Source organism: Nicotiana sylvestris, chromosome 5 (assembly GCF_000393655.2).
Source record: "Nicotiana sylvestris chromosome 5, ASM39365v2, whole genome shotgun sequence".
Classification (NCBI taxonomy): domain Eukaryota; kingdom Viridiplantae; phylum Streptophyta; class Magnoliopsida; order Solanales; family Solanaceae; genus Nicotiana; species Nicotiana sylvestris.
Window position 1 is genome coordinate 51,074,749 of NC_091061.1, and position 12,928 is coordinate 51,087,676.

The following is a 12,928-nucleotide window of genomic DNA, read 5'->3' on the forward strand; positions in this document are numbered from 1 at the left end:
GATATTTGAGTCCAACTGGATCACATTCTTTGATGATTATTTGCCTCTGGAGGGTACGGAACATAATCTAGCCCTCTATCTCACAGTGAAATGCGAAGAGCCTGTGGTTACAAGGGTGTTAGTGGACAATGGTTCCAGTGCAAACATCTACCCTCTCTCTACTCTGAACAAGTTAAAAGTTGATGATGAGAGGATTCACAAGAACAACATATGCGTCCGAGGTTTTGATGGAGGGGGAAAAGACTCTGTTGGTGACATCATGCTCGAGTTGACAATAGGACCAATCGAATTCACCATGGAGTTCCAGGTACTGGATGTGGCTGTTTCTTATAATTTGCTATTGGGTAGGCCTTGGATACATGTTGCCAAGGTGGTTCCGTCTTCTTTACATCAGATGGTGAAGTTCGAATGGGATAGACAAGAAATCGTCGTACATGGCGATGAGAATTTATGTGCTTTCAATGATACCTTTGTTCCGTTTATTGAAGCTGAAGAGGATAAGGGGTCGTGGGTCTATCAAGTGTCTGAAGCGGTGTTAGTTGAAAAGGTTCCAGAAAGGGAATACATCCCGAGTCCAAAGTTAGCTTCTGCAATTGTCATGGTAGCAACCGAGATATTGAAAAATGATTTTATACCGGCCAAGGGTCTGGGTGCATCTCTACACGGTATCGTACAGCCAGTGTCCTTTTGTGAAAATCTGGGCACATTTGGTCTGGGGTTCAAGCCTACAGGGGATGATGTGAAGAAGAATAGAAAGCTGAAAAAGAAGGCATGGTCTCTCCCTAAGCCAGTCTCATGTCTCTCCAGGTCTTTCATCAAGGCAGGGGTTGTGAAGCGTCTAGTGACAATAGTTCCAAGGCCAGTGGTTGATTTTGACAAGGAATTGGTTAAAAGGTTCAAGAGTCTGTTTGATGAAGTGAACATGGTAGAAACTGTGGAAGGTTCCAGCAAAGTGGATGCGCAGTTTGTTGGGCCAAAAGTGAAGATTAACAATTGGGATTCCATTCCTCTCCCTACCCGAAAGGAGTTTTGGTAGTTTGCTTTGTTTTCCTTTCAGTTTATTTGGATTATTCCAGGGTTGTAATTCAGATTTTATTTTCCGTCTATTTTGATGTACAAACCCTTCTATCCTTTATTTTTAAAAAATACAATTTCCCTTTTCCATTCTCTTGATAGTGTCATTTTCTTTTCTTTCTTTGTACAGTTCTTTTTATGTCGGTTTCAATGACATGACATGCATGAGGAATCTTCAGCCAAGTCTTAAAATCCAATCTAACTCTAAAATAATAATCCAAGAAATAGAGTGTGATGATGAAATTGAATATGATGAAGAGGAAGCATTTGAGAAAATTAGTAAAGAGCTACATCACTTTGAAGAGAAACCCAAGCCTAATTTGAATGAAACTGAAGCAATCAATTTAGGGGATCCAGATAACATTAGAGAAATAAAGATAAGTGCACACTTGGAACCGCAAATCAGGGAGGAAATAATCAAAGCACTATTTGAATATAAAGGCATTTTTGCATGTCATACGACGACATGCCGGGTCTAAGCACTGACTTGGTGGTTCACAAATTGCCCACTGACCCGACATTCCCTCCCGTTAAGCAGAGGTTGAGAAATTTCAAAACTGGTATGAGTGTGAAGATCAAGGAGGAAATCACAAAGCAGCTGGGCGCAAATGTCATTCTAGTCACGCAATACCTCACTTGGTTAGCTAATATTGTGCTAGTGCCAAAGAAGGACGACAAGACCAGGGTGTGCGTTAATTACCGTGATCTCAACAAAGCAAGTCCAAAGGATAATTTTCCATTGCCAAATATCCATATTTTGATTGACAACTGTGGCAAGCATGATATCAGTTCTTTTGTGGATTGCTATGTGGGGTACCACCAGATCCTGATGGATGAAGAGGATGTAGAAAAAACAACATTCATCACACCATGGGGAACTTATTGCTAGCGGGCAATGCCATTTGGTTTGAAAAATACTGGGGCAACTTACATGATGGCAATGACTACTGTGTTCCATGACATGATACACAAGGAGATTGAGGTTTATATGGATGATGTGATCGTAGAGTCAAAGCAACAAGTCGACCATGTCAGAGATTTGAGGAAGTTTTTGGCTCCGCAGGTACAAACTTAAGCTTAACCCTGCCAAGTGCGCATTTGGTGTTCCATCCGGAAAACTGTTGGGATTCATAGTCAGTCGTTGAGGCATTGAGTTGGACCCGTCAAAGATCAAAGCTATCCAAGAATTGCCACCTCCAAGGAACAAGACTGAGGTGATGAGTTTGCTCGGGCGTTTAAACTACATCAGCAGGTTTATTGCTTAACTCACAACAACTTGTGAGCCCATCTTTAAGTTGTTAAAGAAGGATGTTGCGGTCAAATGGACTGATGAGTGCTAGGAGGCATTCGATAAAATCAAGGGGTACTTGTCAAACTCACATGTGTTGGTCCCTCCGGAACCTAGGAGGCCTTTAATTCTTTATTTGACAGTCTTGGACAATTCGTTTGGCTATGTATGGGGTCAACATGACATCACTGGCAGGAAGGAGCAAGCCATCTATTATCTCAGCAAGAAGTTCACATCCTATGAGGTTAAGTACACTCCCCTTGAAAGGACATGTTGTGCCCTGACTTGGGTGGAACAAAAGTTGAAGCATTATCTGTCGTCATACACTGCTTACCTCATTTCTTGCCTGGATCCTCTAAAGTATATCTTTCGGAAGCCTATGCCCATAGGAAGACTTGCGAAGTGGCAGATTTTGTTTACAGAGTTTGACATTATCTATGTGACTCAGACCGTGATGAAAGCCCAAGCATTGGCCGATCATTTGTCCGAGAACCCAATCGATGAAGAGTATGAACCATAACTTATTTTCCAATGAAGAGGTTATGCATATTGATGAGGTGGAGCAGGTTGAAAAACTAGGTTGGAAACTTTTCTTTGACGGAGCCGCTAACATGAAAGGTGTCAGGATAGGGGTCGTGCTTATTTCTGAAATAGGGCATCACTACCCTGTTACAGCTCAGCTTCGTTTCTATTGTACCAACAACATGGCTGAGTACGAGGCATGTATTTTGAGATTGAGGTTAGCTGTAGATATGGGAGTCCAGGAAGTCTTGGTCTTGGGAGACTCATACCTTTTGGTGCACCAGATTCAAGGGGAATGGGAGACACTGGATTTGAAGCTCATACCGTATCGGCAATATTTTCATGATCTTTTTCAACGTTTTTGATCAAAAGAATTCAGGCATATCCCAAGGATCCATAATGAAGTTGTCGATGCTTTGGCTACCTTGGCGTCAATGTTGCACCATCCAGATAAAGTTTATGTTGACCCTCTGCACATTCAAGTTCGTGATAAGCATGCCTGTTGTAATGTGGTTGAGAAAGAACTTGATGGTGAACCATGGTTCCATAATATCAGGGAATACATCAGGATGGGGGTATATCCGGTACAAGCCACAGGTGATCAAAAGAGAACAATTCGATGTTTAGCTAGTGGATTTTTTTTGATCTGGGGAATTTTGTACAAAAAAACTTCAGATCTTGGGCTATTGAGGTGCATAGATGCTAAACAAGCCACGACTATCATGACAGAAGTGTATTCCGGGGTTTGCAGGCCACATATGAGTGAGTATGTTCAAGCAAAGAAAATTTTTCGAGCAGGGTATTATTGTCTTACCATGGAACGAGATTGGATTAACTTTGTGCGCAAATGTCATCAATGCCAAGTACACGTAGACTTGATTCATTCTCCGCCATCTGAGTTGCATACAATATCCACACCGTGGACTTTTGTTGCTTGGGGCATGGGTGTCATTGGACCAATTGAGCCCGCGACATCAAACGGGCACATGTTCATTCTGGTGGCCATCGATTATTTCACTAAGAGGGTTGAAGCTGAGACTTTCAAATCTATGACCACGAAGGCAGTGGTCGATTTTGTTCATTCAAATATCATTTATCGATTCAGAATCCCAAAGGCGATCATCACAGATAATGGTGCTAATCTTAACAGTCATTTGATGAAAGAAGTATGTCAACAGTTTAAGATTACGCATCGAAATTTCACCCCGTATCGTCCCAAGGCGAATGGAGCAGTCGAGGCAGCCAACAAGAACATAAAGAAAATACTTCAGAAAATGGTGCAAAGTTCCAGGCAATGGCATGAAAAGTTGCCCTTTACTTTGCTGGGTTATCGCACTACTGTTCGCACTTCAGTAGGTGCAACTCCTTATTCGTTGGTATATGGCACTGAAGCAGTGATACCCGCGAAAGTTGAAATTTCATCCCTTCAGATTGTTGCTGAAGCCGAAATTGATGATGTTGAGTGGGTCAAAACCCGTTTGGAGCAATTGAGTCTGATTAATGAGAAACGATTGGCAGCAGTGTGTCATGTCCAGTTGTATCAAAAGATAATAGCAAGAGCATATAACAAGAAGGTGCGTCCCCGGAAATTTGAAGTGGGTCAGCAAGTATTGAAACGCATCCTTCCCCATCAGGCTGAAGTGAAAGGCAAGTTCGCCCCAAATTGGCAGGGGCCGTTCATTGTAACAAGAGTGTTGTCCAATGGTGCTTTATATTTAACAGATATAGAAGGCAAATGTATAGATATGGCTATCATTTCTGATGCAGTTAAAAGATATTATGTTTGATTTCTTTGGTTTGTCAAATTGTTGTTTGTACTTGGCATGTTTTGACGATTGGAATGACGAAGGCATTTTATTCTGCTATCTAAACACTTTATCCTTTGTTACCCCTTTGAGCCTTATTTATTTTCTTTCATACCCCTCTTTTGGAATCAGTAGCAAAGTTCAGAAACACGGACACAAAAGGTAAATAAAGAAGAAAAAGAGGAAAAGAGAAGAGAAAAAGTGAAAAAGAGAGAAAAAAAGAAAAAAGAGAGAAAGGAAAAGAAAAAGAGAAAAGTAACAACAACAAATCAATTCATATGACATGAACTATGTTCGACTTGATTCCTTTTAAGGATACGTAGGCAGCCTCACGGTTCGATCTATATAAAAATTTAAAAGCCCCCAGGCAAAGAATCTGGGGCAGAAGTTGTGGTTCTGTAAAAGATCTGATTCCAAAGGTTGTAATTGTAAACCCATTCAAGTTGTTTGAGCCTTTATCCTTTCTTTCTAACCCCATCCAAAAGCCCACATTACGGTCCAAAGAAAGACCTTACGGCCAATAGTTGAGAGTGCCAAGTCGAGCGATATAGAGGTATGATTCGCATCAGGGGAAACACTCTGTGCTAAACAAGGGAGAGTGGATAAATGAGAGAGTCTTATTGGTAAAAACACTCACGGGCACCCTAGGGCGACGGAAAGGTGAGAGAAATCAAAATGAGAGAGTCTTATTGGTGAAAACCTTCATGGGCACCATAAGGTGACAGTGAGTTGAGAGATGAACAAATGAGAGAGGTTTGTCGGTGAAAACCCTTTAGGGCACCGCAAGCCGAACAAGTTCAGTGACTTGGCGAAGAGATTGGGTTATGGAGATCCCGGGGCATAAAGTATGACAACTGAGAGGTGTTTGGTCGAACAGGTTAGGCTGATTAATCCGAAATGCATGTCATGATCATTGGCGCCAGCTGGCCTCACTCAGATAAGTTTCTTTTCCTTTTCTCCCTTAAACAGTCATCTTGTTTCAAGTTTTCTTCTTTATTTCTTTACCCTCGAAGTCATTGCATTTCATTTCTTTGGGTTTATTTCTCTAAGGCTTTTCCAATGTCAGCCTTGTTTAAGTAAGTAAGAAGGGATTTCAAAGCTTACTACCAACTTTCAAATTGCACAAAGCAAAGTGCAGCCAAAACATACCAGAAATAGCATGATGCAAAGTGGGAAATAAGGTGTTAGTGAAAGTTCCATTGGTCGAGTGGTTTGGGAACTTTGTGGAAGATAAAGAGGTTCAGCTAGGAAGGACAGAAAAGTAAAACAGCGGTTTGAGTGCAGGCACTCAGGTCATTCAAGGTCCTGTGGTTGAAATTCAGTCAGAAAGGCAAACAATTCTTGGCCAGTTCAAGGCAGCCAGTCAAAACAAAGCACAACAGTGAAAGGGCCACTTTCAGCAAGAATGCCGCAAACTAACTACCACATTTTCAAACTACTAAAATTTTTTTTGATTAAAACAGGGGCAGGAAATTTCGTTTATTCCAGAGGAATCCTCCATGGGGAAAGCATGCACCGGACAGGTTCAACCGTAAATCTTTAGGACCCTCCTGGATAATGAGATTTAGTTTAAAATTTTCAAGACCCTCCTGGATAATGGAATTTAGTATAAAATTTTCAAGGCCCTCCTGGATAATGGGATTCAATTTTTAAAGGTTCTTAGGACCCTCCTGGATAATGGGACTTAGTTGAATTCCAAAGACTTTCATAGATAACAATATTTAGCATAAGCTCTACCTGTAGGAAATATAAGTTAACGTTAAAGCTTTCACTCTTAAGATGAGATTCAATTTAAAATTTTCAAGGCCCTCCTGGATAATGGGATTCAATTTTTAAAGGTTCTCAGGACCCTCCCAGATAATGCGACTTAGTTGAATTCTAAAGACCTTCATAGATAACAATAGTTAGCATAAGCTCTACCTGTAGGAAATATAAGTTGGCGTTAAAGCTTTCACTCTTAAGATGAGATTCAATTTGAAATTTTTAGGACCTTCTTGGATAATGGGGTTAGATTTAAAATTTTTAGAGATTTTGGGTAACATGATTCGATTAACACTCACAGATATGCCTAGATACCAAACCGGGGCAAAAAGGTTCCTTTCTTTTGTCTGTTTTGTTGTAATCAGGTGCCCACCTGGAGAACAAGGGAGTACAGTTCAAGTTTTGGCAATCAGGCACCCACTTGGAGAACAAGGGAATACAACTCGAGTTTTTGGCAATTAGGCGCCCACCTGGAGAACAAGGGAATACAGTTCAAGTTTTGGCAATCAGGCACCCACCTGGAGAACAAGGGAACACAGTTCGAGTTTTTAGTAATCAGGCTCCCACCTGGAGAACAAGGGAACACAATTAAAGTTTTGGCAATACGGTGCCCACCTGGAGAACCAAGGAATACAGTTCGAGTTTTTGGCAATCAGGCGCCCACCTGGAGAACAAGGGAGTACAGTTCAAGTTTTGGCAATCAGGCGCCCACCTAGAGAACAAGGGAATACAGTTCGAGTTTTTGGTAATCAGGCGCCCACTTGGAGAACAAGGCAATACAATTCAAGTTTTGGTAATCAGGCGCCCACCTGGAGAACAAAGGAATACAGCTCAAGTTTTGGCCATCAGGTGCCCACCTAGAGAATAAGGGAATACAGTTCGAGTTTTTGGCAATCAGGCACCCACCTGGAGAACAAGGGAATGCAGATCGAGTTTTTAGTAATCAGGCGCCCACCTGGAGAACAAGGGAATACAGTTCAAGTTTTGGCAATCAAGCGCCCACCTGAAGAACAAGGGAATACAGTTCGAGTTTTTGGCAATCAGGTGCCCACCTGGAGAACAAAGGAATATAGTTTGCGTTATTGGCAATGAGGCGCCCACCTGGAGAACAAGGGAATACAATTCAAGTTTTGGCAATTAGGCGCTCACCTGGAGAACAAGGGAATGCAGTTCGAGTTTTTAGTAATCAGGCGCCCACCTGGAGAACAAGGGAATACAGTTCAAGTTTTGGTAATCTGGAGCCCACCTGGAGAACAAGGGAATGCAGTTCAAGTTTTGGCAATCAGGCACCCACCTGGAGAATAAGGGAATACAGTTCGAGTTGTTGGTAATCAGTCGCCCACTTGGAAAACAAGGGAATACAGTACAAGTTTTTGTAATCAGGCGCCCACCTGGAGAACAAGGGAATACATTTCGAGTTTTTGGTAATCAGGCTCCCACTTGGAGAACAAGGGAATACAGTACAAGTTTTAGTAATCTGGCGCCCACCTAGAGAACAAGGGAATGCAGTTCAAGTTTTGGCATTCAGGCGCCCACCTGGAGAACAAGGGAATACAGTTCGAGTTGTTGGTAATCAGGCGCCTACTTGGAAAACAAGGAAATACGGTACAAGTTTTGGTAATCAGGCGCCCACCTGGAGAACAAGGGAATACATTTCAAGTTTCACCAATCAGGCACCCACCTGGAAAACAAGGGAGCTCATTTCAGAATTCAATTCGCGTTAGCAACAACAGAAATTCGCATCGAGAGTGCAGGTCAACAGTTCAAGATGCACAACAGAACTGTAGAAGCAACAAGACCAAGTTTGAAGATGGTAGATAGGATTCTTGTAATTCATAGATCATAGTCTAGCCTAGCTTGTTTTTATTTTGTCTCGGTGTAATAAGGAGTTCAGCAAGCAGTAGCAATAGTAGCAAAAGTGAAATCGCAGCTTTCCGGTAGTCCCAGCTACCAAAATTTTCAGAACTATACTGACCAGATTCCTTTATTTCTAAGGATATGTAGACAACCTCGAAAGCAAGGTTCGGTCAAATCTTTCAAAAATGCTTCCTACGAGTATTCAAACAGACAAAAATCGCTCATATTCACTCACTTTATCTTTGCACGAAAACTCTTCGTGTTCCCGAGCAAAGAGGGGCAGCTATGAGCACGTAATTTTTGCCCTATATGAATTACTCCTATAAAATTCAAGAAAATAGATTTTTTCCAATTATTTGCAAATTAATAGGATTTTTGATGGTTTTATTAATTGCTTGCATTTTTGTGCACGTTTAATTTCCATTAATTATTATGAAAATGACAAAAATACCATGCATTGTATTTAGGTTTTATTTTTATATTTTTAGAATTAATTAGTTAATTATTTATTCCATTAAAAGTGAAAAATACAAAAATGACCCATTTTACATTTTTTAATTGCTAGATTATTGATTTTCTTTTTGATTTAGGAATTAGGAAATTTAAAAATTGGTTAATTTTAAAATTTTGATTAATTTAGGTTTTTAATTTAGGTTTTTGATTAAAGAAAAAGAGAAAACAAAAAAAAAGAAAGGGAAATTGGATAGAGGGGGGGTTGTGTTAATTTTATTGGGCCAAAGCCCAAATTTTTCAGCTAAAACCCATCTAAAATCCACCCCAATCCATCCCAATATCCAATTACGCAGTCCAGGCCCTCACTACAACCAAACAACGTCATTTCCATCTCATTAAATCCCATCCGTTGATTCCATTTAATCGAACGGATGGGAACTACCCGTTCATAAGTATAAAACTGTCCAAACGCCCCCCTTCCCCCATACCCATTTGACCCCCCCCCCCCATTCCATCTCTCTCAAACTCAAAGATGGGAAAAACCAGCCACCCTCATATTCCCCGCCGTCTCCGTTGTATTCCGCTGCCGGAAATCGTCTCACGGCGGCGGCCGGTCTCCAAATCACTCCAAAATTACACCAAGCACTCCTCACCTCCTCTTCTTTCTAGATCCCCAAATCAATCTCCTCTAATCCCTCTCAAATCTCACCAATTTCAAATCTGGTGACATGCAACCCTTAAAATTGAGCTTCCAAGACAATTTGAGCCGAAAATAGGTGTTACTCATCTGTTCTCAATGGGAACAGTCGTTTGACACCTCTTTTTGATTTAAATCGGAGAAGGTCGGGTCCCACCGGAGCCACTGTTCGTTCATGCAGTAGGTATATCCATCCCTCTTTCCTCTTTCTATTTCCTCATCCTTCTTTTCTTCTTTAGCTTCTTCTCTTTTTGCATCACTCTGTTTTCTTCTACTTTTTGTTTTCTCTTTCTTTGACCGAAAAATGAAGAGGTTTAGTTAGCCATAATACTGGGTTGTTAGGTTTTCGTTTCTTTCTTCTTTCTTGATTATGCATACTCAGTCAGTAGTTTTGTTAGGGCCTGTTAATTTGGTTTAGTACGCGTCTAATTAGTTTAATTGTGAAATCAGTATGTTTATTGTGGTAATCTAGATTTCCTTTTGTTGCATGATTCTGGGTTCGATCAGCACGTTCTCTTATCTAATTAGTTTAATTTTGAAATCAGTATGATTCCTTGGCCTAGCATGTTGGTATGTTCAATTGGGGTAGTTCTTAGATAATGGTTCGTCATTGTTAGTTCTGGGCTCGTGTGAGTATTGGGTTTGAGTTATTTCTATTTTTGTTTCATTACTAATGTGGTTCATGTTAAATGAATTTAGGATTAGCCTGAAGCCTTAATTGCATTTCTGATGTTATTTGATTTTGCTTTCCAATACTGCATGCTTTGTTCTTGTTTGCCATAATTTGCTAATTGTTAGAAACCCTTAGGAGGTTAATTGAACAGTTGAAACTTTGGGGGTTAAGTTGGAAAATAAAATAGGGACTTTTTCAAGTAATTTCTACATTTGGATGCTTCCAGAATAGGGGGCAGTTGTCCCTATTTGGTTAGCACAAATATACTGAGCCAACAAGGGATAGCCAACTGTCTCAGTTGGTTAGAAAAGATGCTTTTTCAGGCTGAAGGAATATTTCCTAGATTTGTTTGGAGCACATGGCCTTTTTAGGCCTATATGTAGTGCCCTTCCTTTCACTCTGACGGATAAACTTTTAGCATCATCCTCTGCACCAAATCCTGAAAACAAAAACACATCAGAATTTCATAATAAAAGGTTTTCTCCATTACTTGGCTGGTCTTTCTGGTTTTCTTTTGGAATTTTAAAAAAGCTTCCGTGGATTTTCTGGTCTTCTAAGCTAAAAATTGGTTGGTCGTTAAAGTTGTTTTACTTGATTTTTCATCACTGGTTCTAGTTATTGTGTTGATTTATTGTTGCTGAGTTTCCTTCTTATTACATTTGCTATTTTACTGTTTGTTACTAATTCAAGGTACTATTTTCAGTTCCTTCCTCGTGTATTGTTGTTTCTTTTTATGAAATAGAATGATTTGTTCAGTAAATGGATTTTATGTGAATGTTGGTGGGCTTGTATAGATCTGGTTCAAATTTATTATTTGAAAATCAACATGGCTTTTGTTATGTGAGTTGATAATCATCTGTGACTTCTCTTCCTCCTACATGTTTAAGCTTAAAATTTTCTTTCAAACATTAGACTAGAATGTGAAGAGTCCAGCATTTTTAAAGTAACCTATAGGGGTCCATGTGAGGGTTGAAACCTGCTCTCATTTTATTGTTTTGTTATTTAACATGGTAAACTAACTAGTGGAATCTGTGAGATAGTATTAAAGGGATTTGGACATTTTTGGTTAAGCTTTCCTTGTGTGATTGAAAATGAGGGGTTATAATTGTACTGACTTTTGTTCTGTCTGCCTGCTGCTATAATGAGTCAAACGCAGATTTGTAAGTTAGCTATATAGCTACTCTTGCAAATACAAGCACCATTTGGAATCACAAAATCTCTTTGGATGGAAGTTTGTTGCCTTAGTAGAAGGATGAATCATTCTTATGAAGTTTTTTTTCATTAACGAGTAGTTAGATTATTTAGTTGTTATGATTAGATTGTATAAACTTGTTATTTCAGTTTATCTATTTGAATAGTTTATTTGGATACATTTAGCTATTGATAGTTAATTGTAATTTTTTTTAATTTATGTACTTGCTTTTAAATATATTCAGTAGGCCAACATGTTGTATTAATGAATTGGGCCAAGGTATGGGCCTAAATGGATGACCTGGTTAAGATCACTTTAGATGTTATTTTGGACCTTTGTTTCGAACGCTAGGCTCAATTTCGAGGCCCAAAGCGTCCAGATATGGTTTTCCTGTTGTCTTGGGCACAATTTCAGGCCCAAGAATCTTCTGCCCCCACCCTTTTTCCTTTCACGTCTGATGCTTGAACAAATGGCTTATAAGATGGAATTCAGTGCATTACTAGGCCTATTATTGGCCCAATCAGATCGCTGGTTGGATTTGGCCCTTGGTTCTAAATAGTGGGTTCAATTTTGAGCCCAGCCTCATGTATTTTCGTCAAATTATCAGCTGGTCTTCAGCTTGTTCAATCTTCCTTAAGTAATCGAGCCCGTTAATTTATCTCAATGCATATTCGCAATTAGTATTTAGACTAAATCTTGAGTTAGATTAATCAGATACCTTATAATCCGCTTTAATGGAACATAATTCTCTTCTTTAAGATAGATTGAGGTGTGCCATTCATAATTGAATCACCTATGACCCTCATATTAATTTTATAACTTAGATACTAAAAAATAAATTTCATAGTTTACTTTAGGCGCGTTAATTAAACAATTATCATGGCTACAGGTACGGTTCCCGTGACTTAGTTGTGATTTGTAATTACTAAAATTGGGGTGTACATTTCATGTGACCCGATTCTAATTTTCAACAAGGTTAAATAGAACGTGTCGTGAACCGCGGGTGCATTTCATGTAGCCTGGCTTACGATGTGTTTTAAATAACCTTGAATTTTCCAGAAACATTAAAAGCAGTTAGAAAGTTAAAAACGCACGAAGGTTTTAAATGTGTAAATAATCAGATAATTAGGCCAATATTAATAGTTAAGCAACCATGCTAAATCCACAAACTCGAGAATGCCTAACACCTTCTCTCAGGTTAACAGAATTCCTTACCCGAATTTCTGTGTTCGCAGACTGTAAATAGAGTCAATCTTTCCTCGATTCGGGATTTTAAACTGGTGACTTGGGACACCAATAAACTATCCCAAGTGGCGACTCTAATTTTAAATAAATAAACCTGTTTTGATTGTCACTTAAATTGGAAAAACTTCCTTATACTCCTTTCGGGGTAGGAAAAAGGAGGTGTGACAACGGTTGATTTTGATGTCATATTGGGGATGGACCGGTTATCACCTTACCATGCTATCTTGGACTGTCATGCCAAGACTGTGACCTTAGCCTTGCCGGGTTTACCCCATTTTGAGTGGAGAGGGACTCCTGGTCATTCTACCTGTAGTGTTATCTCTTATATGAAGGCTCGATATATGGTCGAGAAGGGGTGTTT